This window comes from Piliocolobus tephrosceles, chromosome 21, assembly GCF_002776525.5.
Source record: "Piliocolobus tephrosceles isolate RC106 chromosome 21, ASM277652v3, whole genome shotgun sequence".
Classification (NCBI taxonomy): domain Eukaryota; kingdom Metazoa; phylum Chordata; class Mammalia; order Primates; family Cercopithecidae; genus Piliocolobus; species Piliocolobus tephrosceles.
The window spans coordinates 44,772,338-44,785,006 of NC_045454.1; the positions used below are offsets into that span (position 1 = coordinate 44,772,338).

At 48.1% G+C, this 12,669-nt stretch overlaps 1 protein-coding gene across 1 annotated transcript in view; it reads left to right on the top strand.

Moving 5' to 3' along the window:
• The window catches only part of ELAVL1 (ELAV like RNA binding protein 1), a 47,004-nt gene that overhangs the window by 1,422 nt on the left and 32,913 nt on the right, over window positions 1-12,669 (top strand). The gene's annotated exons all lie outside the window — the stretch shown is intronic.

Genomic DNA, 12,669 nt, shown 5'->3' on the forward strand with positions numbered 1-12,669 from the left:
AGCCAGTTGTGTTGTGCGTGGTCTGTACCTGGTAGGCACTGAATAAATGATGTTATACATAACCACCAGTATTTATTGAGGATTTACTATGAGCTCGGCACTTTGTGGACGTTTGTCTCCAGTCCTTGAGGTGGGTGATGTTATAATTTCCATTAATTTCCATTTTAGGGATGAAGAAACTGAGGCTTAGATGGATCACTTGATATGACCAGTCTCATGCACTAAAGTGGCTGCGCCAGGGTTTGAACTCGGGCCCTCTGCTTCAAAACCCTTACTCTTAACCACTCGGTTTTACTGCTCCCATAATCGCAAGGTTCCAGGGCACTCCACTCAGTTGTCATCAAGTATTTTTTGTGTGCAAAGTTTTGTGCTGGGATCTGTTATCAAATTCTGCAACTTCAAGGCCCACAAAGAGGTTGAGATACGTGAACGTCTCCAAATGTGGAAGGAAATAATACTGTTTATGTTGACGCATTGGTTTTGAGCAGACAGTTTCAGTTTGGATGTGTTGAGTCTGAGATCATGGTGCTTTTTTTTTTTTTTTTCTTTTTTGAGACACAGTTTCACCCTTGTAGCCCAGGCTGGAGTGCAGTTGTGCCATCTCGGCTCACTGCAACCTTCGCCTCCCGGGTTCAAGCGATTCTCCTGCCTCAGCCTCCCAAGTAGCTGGGATTACAGGCGACCGCCACAACGCACAGCTAATTTTTTATATTTTTAATAGAGACGGGATTTCGCCTTATTGAGCAGGCTGGTCTCGAACTTCTAACCTCAGGAGATCCATCTGCCTTGGCCTCCTAAAGTCCTGGGATTACAGGCGTGAGACACCGCACCCGGCCCATGATGCTATTTCAAGTAAAGGAAATGAGAGAATTATGAAAAAACTGTTTATGAAAAAAATAAGAAATTATGAAAATGTATTGCCTCTCTCACTCGCTGCTTCCCATCTCTTCCCTCTTTCCACACTGCAGCAGGAGTTCTGTTCTGTAAATGCACATCTAATTGTGTCCCTTCTGATTTAAAATCTTTGGGCAGAAAAAGATGTTTTCTTGACCTCTTTGGTGGCTTAAAAGATAAAGCTAGAAGCCCTTAGTTTGGAGTGCCAGTTCCTTCACACCCTAACCCTCCCTGCCCCTGCATGTAGACGCCAAACTCTAACCCTCCCTGCCTGTTGCAGCCTCCACCTGGAGACAGATCTCTTCCACCTGGAGATCCGTTGCTCATGCTCCATGGCTCAACCCAGAGCTCACTGGCCGTTTGAAGCCTCGTCTGACTGCCACTCTTCCTCCCCCCCCCACCGGAATCAACTGTTCCCTCTTTAGTGTTCCCATTCCATCCAGTTTATTGAATCGAATTCAAGGCTGAATGGCAAGAGAAGCGCAGCGCCCGACTGGCGCCCCTAGGTGGCAGTAGCGAGGCGGTGCGGCCGACCCGAGCTGTGGGTCAGGGGAAGACCGACGGAAGCCAGCCTGTGGGAGGGAAGTGAGGTTCGCTCCCGCCTCTGAACGACTCTCCCTGCTCCGCTGCTGTGTCCTGGCCCCCGCTAGGCTCTGGAGAGTGTGCATGATGTGTGTAGGTCATCTCAGCCCACTCTGATGAGTGTGGTGAGAGTGATGCCCTGGCTGATGTGGAAGCCCAGAAGAGGGACCTGGGTGGGCACAGGAGAGCCCAGAATGCTTCCTGGAGGAGAGGCGGCAGTAGCGGTGGGGAGGAGTTAACCAGGCAAAGACAATGGGGTGGGGCTTTGTAGGATACCGTGAAGCCCGGAGGTGGGAGCATCGCAGTGTTCAGAGAACATCGTGTGTTCAAAGAACCACGCGGGTTCTTTAGGGGCAAGAAGACTGAAGTGGGTAGTCGTGGCAGGAGTGCTCAGGTGGCCGGTGGGCAGAGGGCTTGGCTGTTACTCTGCGGCTAGGCCAGAGGGTGGCTACTGAGCAGTTTTAGTTCACTGCTCACCCTGGTGGAGAGGCTGGGGGGAGACAAGGAGAAACTAGTCACGGGCTACTGCAGTACTGAGGTGGCCCGGTAATGGCTGAACCACTTGAGGGTCAGGACTAGGACTGCTTCTTTGTTTTGTATGCCTGATTCTTTGCTCTGTGCCTGGCACGTGGTTGATATTTTGTCTGTGCCAGGAAAAGGAAAGATTGGCAGACCACTCAGAAGTGACTGGATCTAGGTACCTGTCAGACAGACATCTCTGGCTGGGTGTAGTGGCTCACACCTGTAACCCCGACAACTTGGGAGGCCAAGGTGGAGGATTGCTCAAGGCCAGGAGTTCAAGACCAGCCTGGGCAATATAGTGAGAGCCCATCTCTAAAAAAAAAAAAATTTTTTTTTTTTTTTAACAGCGAGACATTTATGTCAGGGGAAGGAATCACAGGAGAGGGAACAATCCTGAACAACTCGATGGCCAGACTTATGTCATCATGAACAGAAACAGGCAGACTCAAGGAAGGGGAGTGACTAGGTAGAAGAAGATGAAGCTGGGTTTAGAGACACTCGGTTTGAAATCCCACTTAAGAGTCGGTCTAGCAGGAGGTGACAGGAATCCGTATGGGGATGGTGGCAGAGAGGTGGCAGGACAGTGAGAGATCTCATGTGTTAAACTGGCAGGACGTGGTGCTTGATTAGGTCCAAGGGAGAGAGAGAGGTGGCTTGGGGGACAGGTGGGGCTGTGCCACCAAGTGAAGTAATTCAGGGGGCGGAGGCGGTTTGAAGAGAGGGCAAGGGCAGGAGGAGAGGAGATGAAGGTGTTTCTAGCTGCAGACAGGGAGGTTGGGGAGACATACGTTCACCTTGATTTTGTTCATGAAGTGGAACTAGAGACAGGTACTCTCTGTACCAGGCGCTGTGGAGCGGGGGGTGACATCCCCAGTGGAGGAAGCTGAAGCTTTGCGAAGGGGAGCGACTTCTGCATAGTAGTTCAGCCGATGAACAGGAGACTTAGTGCCCAGCTCAGGCCTGCCAGGCTCCAGAGTCCAGGGTTTTTTCCTGTCATTCCCTGTTGCTTTGCACTTCTGTGCGAGATCCCTGCAGTGGCCTTTGGCCTTGACCAGCCAGAAAGAAGCCAGAGCTCTTAGCAGGGCTGTGGGGTGCCTGGACTGGGCCATAGGCCAGCCACACCTGACCTACTCCTGCCCCGGGCTTCTCAGCCTGGCTGATAGGAAATTGTCACTTAGCTGGAGCTGCTCCAGCCAGGCATCCTGCCCTTCTGTGGGCCATGGGCGGGGGCCTGGACTGGAAGAAGCTGGTGCTGTGTCCACCTGAGACCTTGCCTTGCTTGGCAGTTATAACTGGGTCAGGTGGTGCTTTAGGTTTTCTCTGGCAGCAGAGCATTTCCTGAATGACCTAAGCCTTTTTTACCTTAAAGACTCAGAATGTTGCATCTGGAAAGGGCCTTAACAAGTATTGGGTCCAAGCCCTGTCAGATGATGTGTGAAGTGTCAAGATTGAGCCTGAAGATAGATTTGACTGTTCTAGTTTTGCTCTGGCTCAGGTGGTTTAGAATACCTGCTCCATCATGATGCAATGAAAGCGATTGTCACGCATGCCTGGTGGAAAAGCCTCTTTTTCTGTTACACGTAAAGATGCACACATCTCTCTCCCCTGGATATGCGCTAGATGATCTACGGATGTGAACAACATCAGTGATGTCACATAGACAACAAGCATTGTTTAAAATAGTGCATTGGAGTCAAAAACCTTCAGAGATCATCCAGACAATACTTCTCCCTGAGGTCAGGCACGCTTCTAAGCCCAGTGCTTGGGAGGCTGAGGTGGGAGGATCACTTGAGGTCAGGAGTTAAAGACTTACCTGGGCAACATAGTAAGACCCCCCCCCCCACCTACAAAACATAAAGAAGCGGCCGGGTGTGATGGCTCATGCCTGTAATTCCAGTACTTTGGGAGGCCAAGGCGGGCAGATCACCTCAGGTCAGGAGTGCGAGAGCAGCCTGGCCAACATAGTGAAACCCCGTCTCTACTAAAAATACAGACATTAGCCAGTCATGGTGGCAGGTGCCTGTAATACCAGCTACTCGGGAGGCTGAAGCCGGAGAATTGCTTGAACCCAGGAGGTGGAGGTTGCTGTGAGCCAAGACCACACCATTGCATTCCAGCCTGGGTGACAAAGCAAGACCCCTCTCTCTACAAAACGTTAAAAAAGCTTAGTCAGAACTACATAGAGGACTTAGTAGGACTGCATAGTGGTGCGCACCTGCAGTCCTTGGTACTTGGGAGGCTTAGGTGGGAGGATCACCTGAGCCCAGGAGGCCAGGGCTGCAGTGAGCCGTGATCATACCTCTGCACTCCAGCCTGGTCTGAGAGCCAGCAGCCGCCTGTCCTGCTGTGTGACACGCCCTGGGTTTGCCTGGGGACTCTTAGATGGCAATGATATAACCTGGGCCCTCAAGGTTCTCACCATTGACACTGGTCGTTGAGTGTAAAGCAAATAATGATAGGAGTGGTTCGGACAGTAACGAAGGTTTACAGCAATGGCATGGAGGTGCTGAGAACTAGAGTAACCCGTTGTCCTGGGGGAGGGTGGTTTTTTTTGTTTTTTGTTTGGAGACAGTTTGTCTTGCCTGGGCTGGAGTACAGTGGCGTGATCTTGACTCACTGCAACCTCTGCCTCCCGGGTTCAAGCGAGTCTCCTGTCTCAGCCTCCTGAGTAACTGGGACTACAGGTGTGTACCATCACGCCCAGCTAATTTTTGTATTTTTAGTATAGACGGGGTTTCACTATTGGCCATGATGGTCTCAAGCTCCTGACCTCAGGTGATCCGCCTACCTTGGCCTCCCAAAGTGCTGTGATTACAGGCGTGAGCCACCACACCGGGCCAGGAAGGTAGCTTGTTAAAGATGAGCCAGCCTGGTATAGTGGCTCTCACCTATAATCCCAGCACTTTGGGAGGCCCAGGTGGGAGGATGACTTGAAGCCAGCATGGGCAACAAAATGAGACCCCTGTCTCTATAAAAAATTTTAAAATCAGCCGGGTATGGTGGCACACACCAGTAGTCCCAGCTACTTGGGAAACTGAGGCAGTTCGAGGCTGCAGTGAGCCGTGATTGTGCCACTGCACTCCAGTTTGGCAGCAGAGAAAGACCCTGTCTCAGAAGAAAAATAAGTAAAAATAAAAGTGAGCTGGGAGGCCAGGTGTGATGGGTCACACCTGCAATCCCAACACTTTGGGAGGCCAAGGTAGGAAGATCACTTGAGCTTGGGAGTTGGACCAGCCTGGGCAACATAGCGAGATCCCCACTCTTTAAAAATACATGTAGGCCGGGCGCGGTGGCTCAAGCCTGTAATCCCAGCACTTTGGGAGGCCGAGACGGGCGGATCACGAGGTTAGGAGATCGAGACCATCCTGGCTAACACGGTGAAACCCCATCTCTACTAAAAATACAAAAAATTAGCCGGGTGAGGTGGCGGGCGCCTGTGGTCCCAGCTACTCAGGAGGCTGAGGCACGAGAATGGCGTGAACCCGGGAGGCGGAGGTTGCAGTGAGCTGAGATCCGGCCACTGCACTCCAGCCCGGGCGACAGAGCAAGACTCCCGTCTCAAAAATAAATAAATAAATAAATAAATAAATAAAAATAAAAATACATATATTAATTTTGAAAAATGAGCTGGGAAGTGAAGGAGAGGACACTTGTGTCCTGCAGAGGGAACAGCCAAAACAGAGGCCTGTAGCATATTGGCAAGAAGCTGGAGTGAGCAGGAAGAGAGGGTGGCGACTGAGGCTGGAGAACCACCTAGGTCCGATCATGAAGGGCCTTGCCAATATGACGGTTGCACTGTCATGACAACTTGAGGCCTGGCCCTGACACTTATTAACAGCACGCCTGACTGTGAGCATCATCGCGTGACCTCCGAGCCTCAGCGGGTGGTGACCACTGACAGGGAAGACCAGAGAGGTGAGCATCTTGATTGCGGGACAGTGCAGGCCTTGCACCTTGAGAGCCAGAGGCGGCTACAACTTGGGAGTCATTGATAATTGAGTGGTGACAGGCCCGGTCGCGGTTGGAGTTTGTGGGACATGAGCTGATTTGGCCCGGGATTGATGATGCAGATTTGGAGAAGGTCAAGGGAAGGGCCTCCAGAGAGTGGGGTGGGGGCCCGGAAACACCATGAAACTGCTTGGGGGTGCAGGTTGTTGGTTTCTTCCTTGTTGCTCGTTGACCAAGAACTTGACCTGCTAGGGCTGCTCAGCCTTTACTCAGAGTGTCAGGAGGAACAGGGCCGCAAAGCAGAAGTTCTCTTTTTAAACCTTTTAAAATTTATTTTTATTGTGGTTTTGTTGTTGTTTTTGAGGCAGGATCTCACTCTGTCACCCAGGCTGGACTGCAGTGGCACAATCATAGCTAACTGCAGCGTTGACCTCCCAGGCTGTAGTGATCCTCCTGACCAAGCCCCCCGATTAGCTGGGATTGCATACAGGCATGCATCACCATTCCTGGGTAATTTTAATTTTTTTTTTTTTTTTTTTTTTGTAATGACGGCATCTCTCTGTGCTGCCCAGGCCGGTCTCGAACTCCAGGCTCAAGCAGTCCTCCCACCTTGGCCTCTGAAAGCGCTGGGATTAAAGGCATGAGTCGCCACACTCAGACAATTTATTTTTAAATTTGCATGTAGGAAAATTCATTCTTTGGAGTAGAGTTCTCTGAGTTTTGACAAATGGATAAAGTTGTTTGATTACCACCATAATAAAGATTGGCAAGTTCGCTCTCCCACAAACAGAAATACTCCCTCCTCCTATCCCTGTGTAATCAACTTTTCCCCTCACTCCCTAACCCCAACGACCGCAGGTCCATCCCTATGGTTTTGCGTTTTCCAGGGAGGCACAGAAATGATGTGGCAAGATGTATTTGAGATTCACACAAGTAGCATGAATTGGTGGTACCTTTTATTGCCTAGTAGTAGTCTGTTGTATGGTACATCCCAGTTTATCCATGAATGGCTTGAAGAATATTTGGGTTGTTGTAGTTTTGGATGATTATGAATAATACCACTCTACACATTTATATACAGATTTTTGTGTGAACATAGATTTTCCTTTCTATTGCCTTAATACTAGGAGTAGGATTGCTGGATCCCATGCTAAGTGTATATTTCACCATAAGAAACTGCCAATCTGTTTTCCAAAGTGGCTGTCACATTTCACATTTTTGCATTCCCACCAGCAGTGCATGAATATTCTGGCTTCTCCACATCCCTGCCAGCACTTGACATTGTCTGTTTTGTTGCTGTTGATTGTTTTTGTTTTATTTTGTTTTAGCCATTCTAATCGGTTGGTAGTGGTGTCTCGATGTGGTTTTAAGTTGACTAATGATGTTGAGCATCTTTTCATGTGCCTGTCTGCCATCCATATATATTCTTTGGTGTAGTGTCTGTTCAAATCTTTTGCCATTTTTGAAACCAGGTTGTTTGCTCATTATGTTGTTTTTGGTTTTTGTTTTGTTTTGTTTTTCTTTGGAGACAGAGTCTGGCCCTATTGCCCAGGTTGGAGTGCAATGGCGCCATCTCGGCTCATTGCAACCTCTGCCTCCTGGGTTCAAGCGATTCTCCTGCCTCAGCCTCCCCAGTAACTGAGATTACAGATGCCCACCACCACGCCTTGCTAATTTTTTTGTTGTTTTATTTTTGTAGAGATGGAGTTTCACTATGTTGGCCAGACTTGTCTCAAACTCCTGACCTCAGGTGATCCACCCACCCTGGCCTCCCAAAGTGCTGGAATTCCAGGCGTGAGCCACCACATTGGCCTGCTTATGTTTCGAGAGCTTAAAAGAAAGTGTTCTGGGCCAGGCGCCGTGGCTCACACCTGTAATCCCAGCGCTTTGGGAGGCCGAGGCAGGCAGATCACGAGGTCAGGAGATCTAGACCATCCTGGCTAACACGGTGAAACCCCGTCTCTATTAAAAATACAAGGCTGGGCACGGTGGCTCAAGCCTGTAATCCCAGCACTTTGGGAGGCCGAGGCGGGCAGATCACGAGGTCAGGAGATCTAGACCATCCTGGCTAACACGGTGAAATCCCGTCTCTACTAAAAAACTACAAAAAAAAAAACTAGCCGGGCGTGGTGGCGGGCGCCTGTACTCCCAGCTACTCGGGAGGCTGAGGCAGGAGAATGGCGTAAACCCGGGAGGCGGAGCTTGCAGTGAGCTGAGATCCGGCCACTGCACCCCAGCCTGGGTGACAGAGTGAGACTCCATCTCAAAAAAAAAAAAAAAATACAAAAAATTAGCTGGGCCTCATGGTGGGTGCCTGTACTCCCAGCTACTCGGGAGGCTAAGGCAGGAGAATGGCGTGAACCTGGGAGGTGGAGCTTTCAGTGAGCGGAGATCGCGCCACTACACTCCAACCTGGGCAACAGAGTGAGGCTCCATCTCAAAAAAAGAAAAAGTGTTCTCAGTTGGGTGAAGTGGCTCACCCCTATAATTCTAACACTTTGAGAGGCTGAGATGGGAGGATCACTTGATACCAGGAATTCGAGACCAGTGTGGGTAACATAGCAACATAGTGAGACCCCATCTCCACAAAAAATAAAATATTAGCCAGAAGGCTGAGGCAGGAGGATTGCTTGAACCCAAGAGTTTGTAGCTGCAGTGAGCTATGCTTATGGCAGCGCACTTCAGCCTGGGCAGTGGAGTGAGACTTTGACTCAGAAAAAAAAAAAAGTGTTCTAACTACAAGTCCCTTTTGCAAATGTTTACTCCAGTTGGTGGATTTTAATTCTCTTAGCAGTATCTTTCACAGAGCAAAAGTTTGAAATTTTGATAATATCCAGTTTATCCTTTTTTTTTTTTTTTTTTTAAATGAAGTGGGCTTTTGGTATTGTGTCTGAGAAATCTTTGCCCAGCCCAATGCCACAAAGATTTTTCTCCTAGAAATTTTACATTTTTACATTTTAAAACAGAGGTCGGCAGTTTTTGTGTGTGTGAAGAGCCAGATGGTAAATATTCTCAGCTTTTTTGGCCATACGGTTGCTGCTACTAAACTCTGTTATTGTGGTACAAAACTATCTATAGACAGACAATACATAAACAAATGAGACAGGCCGTGTTCCAATAAAACTTTATTTATAACAACAGGCAATGGGCCAGATTTGTCCCACAGGCCATGATGTGTGTTTCAGAAGGTCCAATTTTCCCAGGCCTAGAGGATACCACACTGTGGACAGTAAGCCTGGGGCAGCCATTGTCCATCTCACCGTCCATGAAAACAGAATGAGGGAAAAAGCAGATTATATGTGTAACTCTCAGAGAAAGGGCGAGGACAAGGAAGGGTAAAGGAAAAAAGATGGGGAAATACTTGAATCACATTTTGAACATGCTTCAGTGTGCATTTTAATTCTTCAGAGTTAACCCTTGTGGTCTGTTTGGATCAGCTTCCAGCAAATGTTTTTGTCTGTTTGTTTTTGAGCCAGTGATCTATTTTAAAATCTCATGGCCACAGATGGTGTAACAGACACGTGGAGTTTCTCATGATTAAACTCTGTAGGTCCCGAGCTGCTACTGAAAGTTGATATTTACCCATTCCCTATTAACGAATATTTGGAATTCTATCCAGTTTTACACTCTTATGAACCATGAGTTGGTGCCTTCCTTGCACTTTTGTTTCATTTTGTTTTCAGACAGGGTCTTGCTCTGTTGCCCAGGCTGGAGTGCAGTGGTGCCATCATGTCTCAGGCAGCCTTGATCTCCTGGACTCAAGCGATCCTCCCTGCCTTTGTCTCCCGAGTAGCTGAAACTATGGGCACGGGTCACCATGCCCACTAAATTATTTTATTTTTTGTTAGAGTCAGGGTCTCATGTTGTCCAGACTGGTCTTGAACTCTCCTGCACTTGAGTGATTATTTCTGTAGAAAGATCCTGCAGTTGTGAGTCAGGTTATACCATCTCATACTCAGATCAGTAGCAGGTGATCTTGCGCTGGATTTTATTCCATGTGACTGGCAGAAAGTAGCATCTGGTTTTCTTTTGCATTTTCCTCATTGTTCATGAAGATGAAGTTCAGTGTCTTTTTCTGGACTCATGAGCCATTTGAATTTCAGGCCTTTATTATAAATTGCTGCTCACATCCTTTGCCTATTTCCCTCTTGGTTACGTCTCTTCTTTTATCCCTTACCAATTTGTAGATGTTCCGAATCAAGTTTTCCCAACCTTGGCAGCACTGACATTTGGGGTCAGATAATTCTTGGTTGTGGGGCTGTCCTGTGCCCTGAAGGATGCTTTACAGCTCTCTGACCTCTACCCACCAGATGTCAGTAGCACCCCCCACCCCCGACCCCGGCCCTGACCAAGTCACAGTAACCAAAAATGTCTCCAGACATTGCCCAGTGTCCCCTGGGGGGCAGAATGGCCCGGGGTGAAAACCACGGGTCTAAATAATAGAATATGCAGTGAATCTTTTCTCCAGGCTACTCCTCCTCGTCTAGGTCTATGATGCCTTTTGCTGTACAGAAGTTTTTAATTTCATGGAGTCTCACTTTTCAGTCTTTTTTTCTATGGCTTTTGATGCTAACCTACTTTTTAAAGAGCAGGGAGCATAGGACATCCTCAAGTAAAAGAAATGCTAGAAAATTGTACTGATTTTGCTCATTGTCTGAGAGTAGTAGGAGGGTAGGGAAGACGTGGATGTTTCCACCAGGAAGAAAGAAACCAGACCTAATTCTTCCCTCAGCGTTGATTCAGGGAGTAGGTAGGAAATCTCCACATGAGAGGTGTGTTCAGATTTTTATGTAATTGCTGGCAAGGCTATTTTTAAAGAAGGCCAAAGGCGCATGACCGTGGGCACTGGGTGTTCAAACATAACATAGAATTGAGCAACGGGGATCTGGGGAAAGCGGTGGGCTCTCACCGAGACCTCCAGGTGGGTGGCCATCCTCAGGGTTGACTGCCTGTGTGTTTAGAGGCAGGGATTGAGGGGCCTCTGAGAAGCGAGCCCAGCGTGTGGCGCACTTTCAGCAGGGCAGGCTCGGCATGCTTGGCCACATTGATCTGGACTCTTCTCCAAAGTCATCACTGGCTCTGATGTTTATCACTGAAAGGAAAGACTTCAGCAACTGAGAAAGACTTTTCAAAGCCTGCAAACTGTGAAGACCAAGTTCTCTGACTGGTAGAGAAACCCTCACCTCCTTCCAGCTCAGTCACTGCATCTTTGGGAACAAACAGGTGCAGAGGACCATTGCCTGCCCGCCCCTCAGCAGCCGAGTGTCCAGGGGTGGGGTTCAGGTACACCCCACAGGCTCTGGACATGGGGAGAAAGCAACCGGAAATCTGGAATGCTCTTGAGAGACAACCCAAAGGCTTTTCTACAGGATCTTAAATTGTGGTGTGCTGGAATTGTTCGTAGGTCTCTTCAAAGCCCTCTTAGTGAACTTGGAGTTGTTCTGTTTTGTGTCCATAGACTATTTTTTAGAGCAGTTTTAGGTTTGCAGGAAAATTGTGAAGTGGAGAACACTTGTTCCGTAGCGTTACAATGAAGTATTGACTGAATAAATTTTTTTTTTAAAATAGAAACCGGACACAGTGGCTCATGCCCGTAATCCTAGCACTTTGGGAGGGTGAGACGGAAGGATTACTTGAAGCCAGGAGTTCAAAATTAACCTGGGCAAGATACCATCTCTACAAAAAGTGTTAAAAATTAGCCAGGCATGGTGGCACATACCTGTATTCCCAACTACTCAGGAGGCTGAGGTGAGAGGATCGCTTGAGGATCTCCCAGGAGTTCAAGGCTGCGGTGAGCTGTGATGGCATCACCACACCCATTATTAGCATCTCACATTCACATGGTATCTCTGTTATTCTTAGTGAATCAATATTGACACATTATTAGTAACTAAAGCCCGTAATTCAGATTAGAGTTCACTGTGTATATTATTCATTCTCTGGGTTTTGACAAAACATGTATTGTCACATCCACCATTATGTATCATGCAAAATAGTTTCACTGCCCTAAAACCCTGACAATCCTGTATTCCACTATTTGTTGTCCCCCCCACCCCTGACCTGCATCCCTCGCAACCACTGATCTTTTTCTCTGTAGTGTGCCTTTTCCAGAAGGTCGTAGAGTTGGAATCATACAGTATACTGTGTTCCTTCGCTTAACAATATATGTCTTACCTGGCTTAATAGCTCATTTCTTTTTGTCATCAAAGAATATGCCCGTGTACAGCTGAACCACACGAATGTTTATTCATTCACCCATTGGAGGAGATCCTGCTTACTTCCAGGTTTTGGCAATTATGAGTGAAGCCGCTGTAAACATCCACATGCAGATTTTTATGTGGCTGTAAGTTAACGTGCAGTGTAGAAAAGAATCTCTAAGTGCAGGGCCAGAAGCAGTGGCTCACGCCTCTAATCCCAGCACTTTGGGAGGCTGACGCAGATGGATCACCTGAGGTCAGGGGTTCGAGACCAGCCTGGCCAACATGACGAAACCCCGTCTCTACTAAAAATACAAAAATTAGCTGGGCATTGTGGCAGATGCCTGTAATCCCAGCTACTCAGGAGGCTGAGGTAGGAGAATCACTTGAACCTGGGAGGCAGAGGTTGCAGTAAGCCGAGGTTGTGCCACTGCACTCCAGCCTAGGTGACGGAGTGAGACTCTGTCTCAAAAACAAACAAAAAGAAAGAAAGAAAAAAAATTTTTTTTTTTTTTTTTTTTTTTTT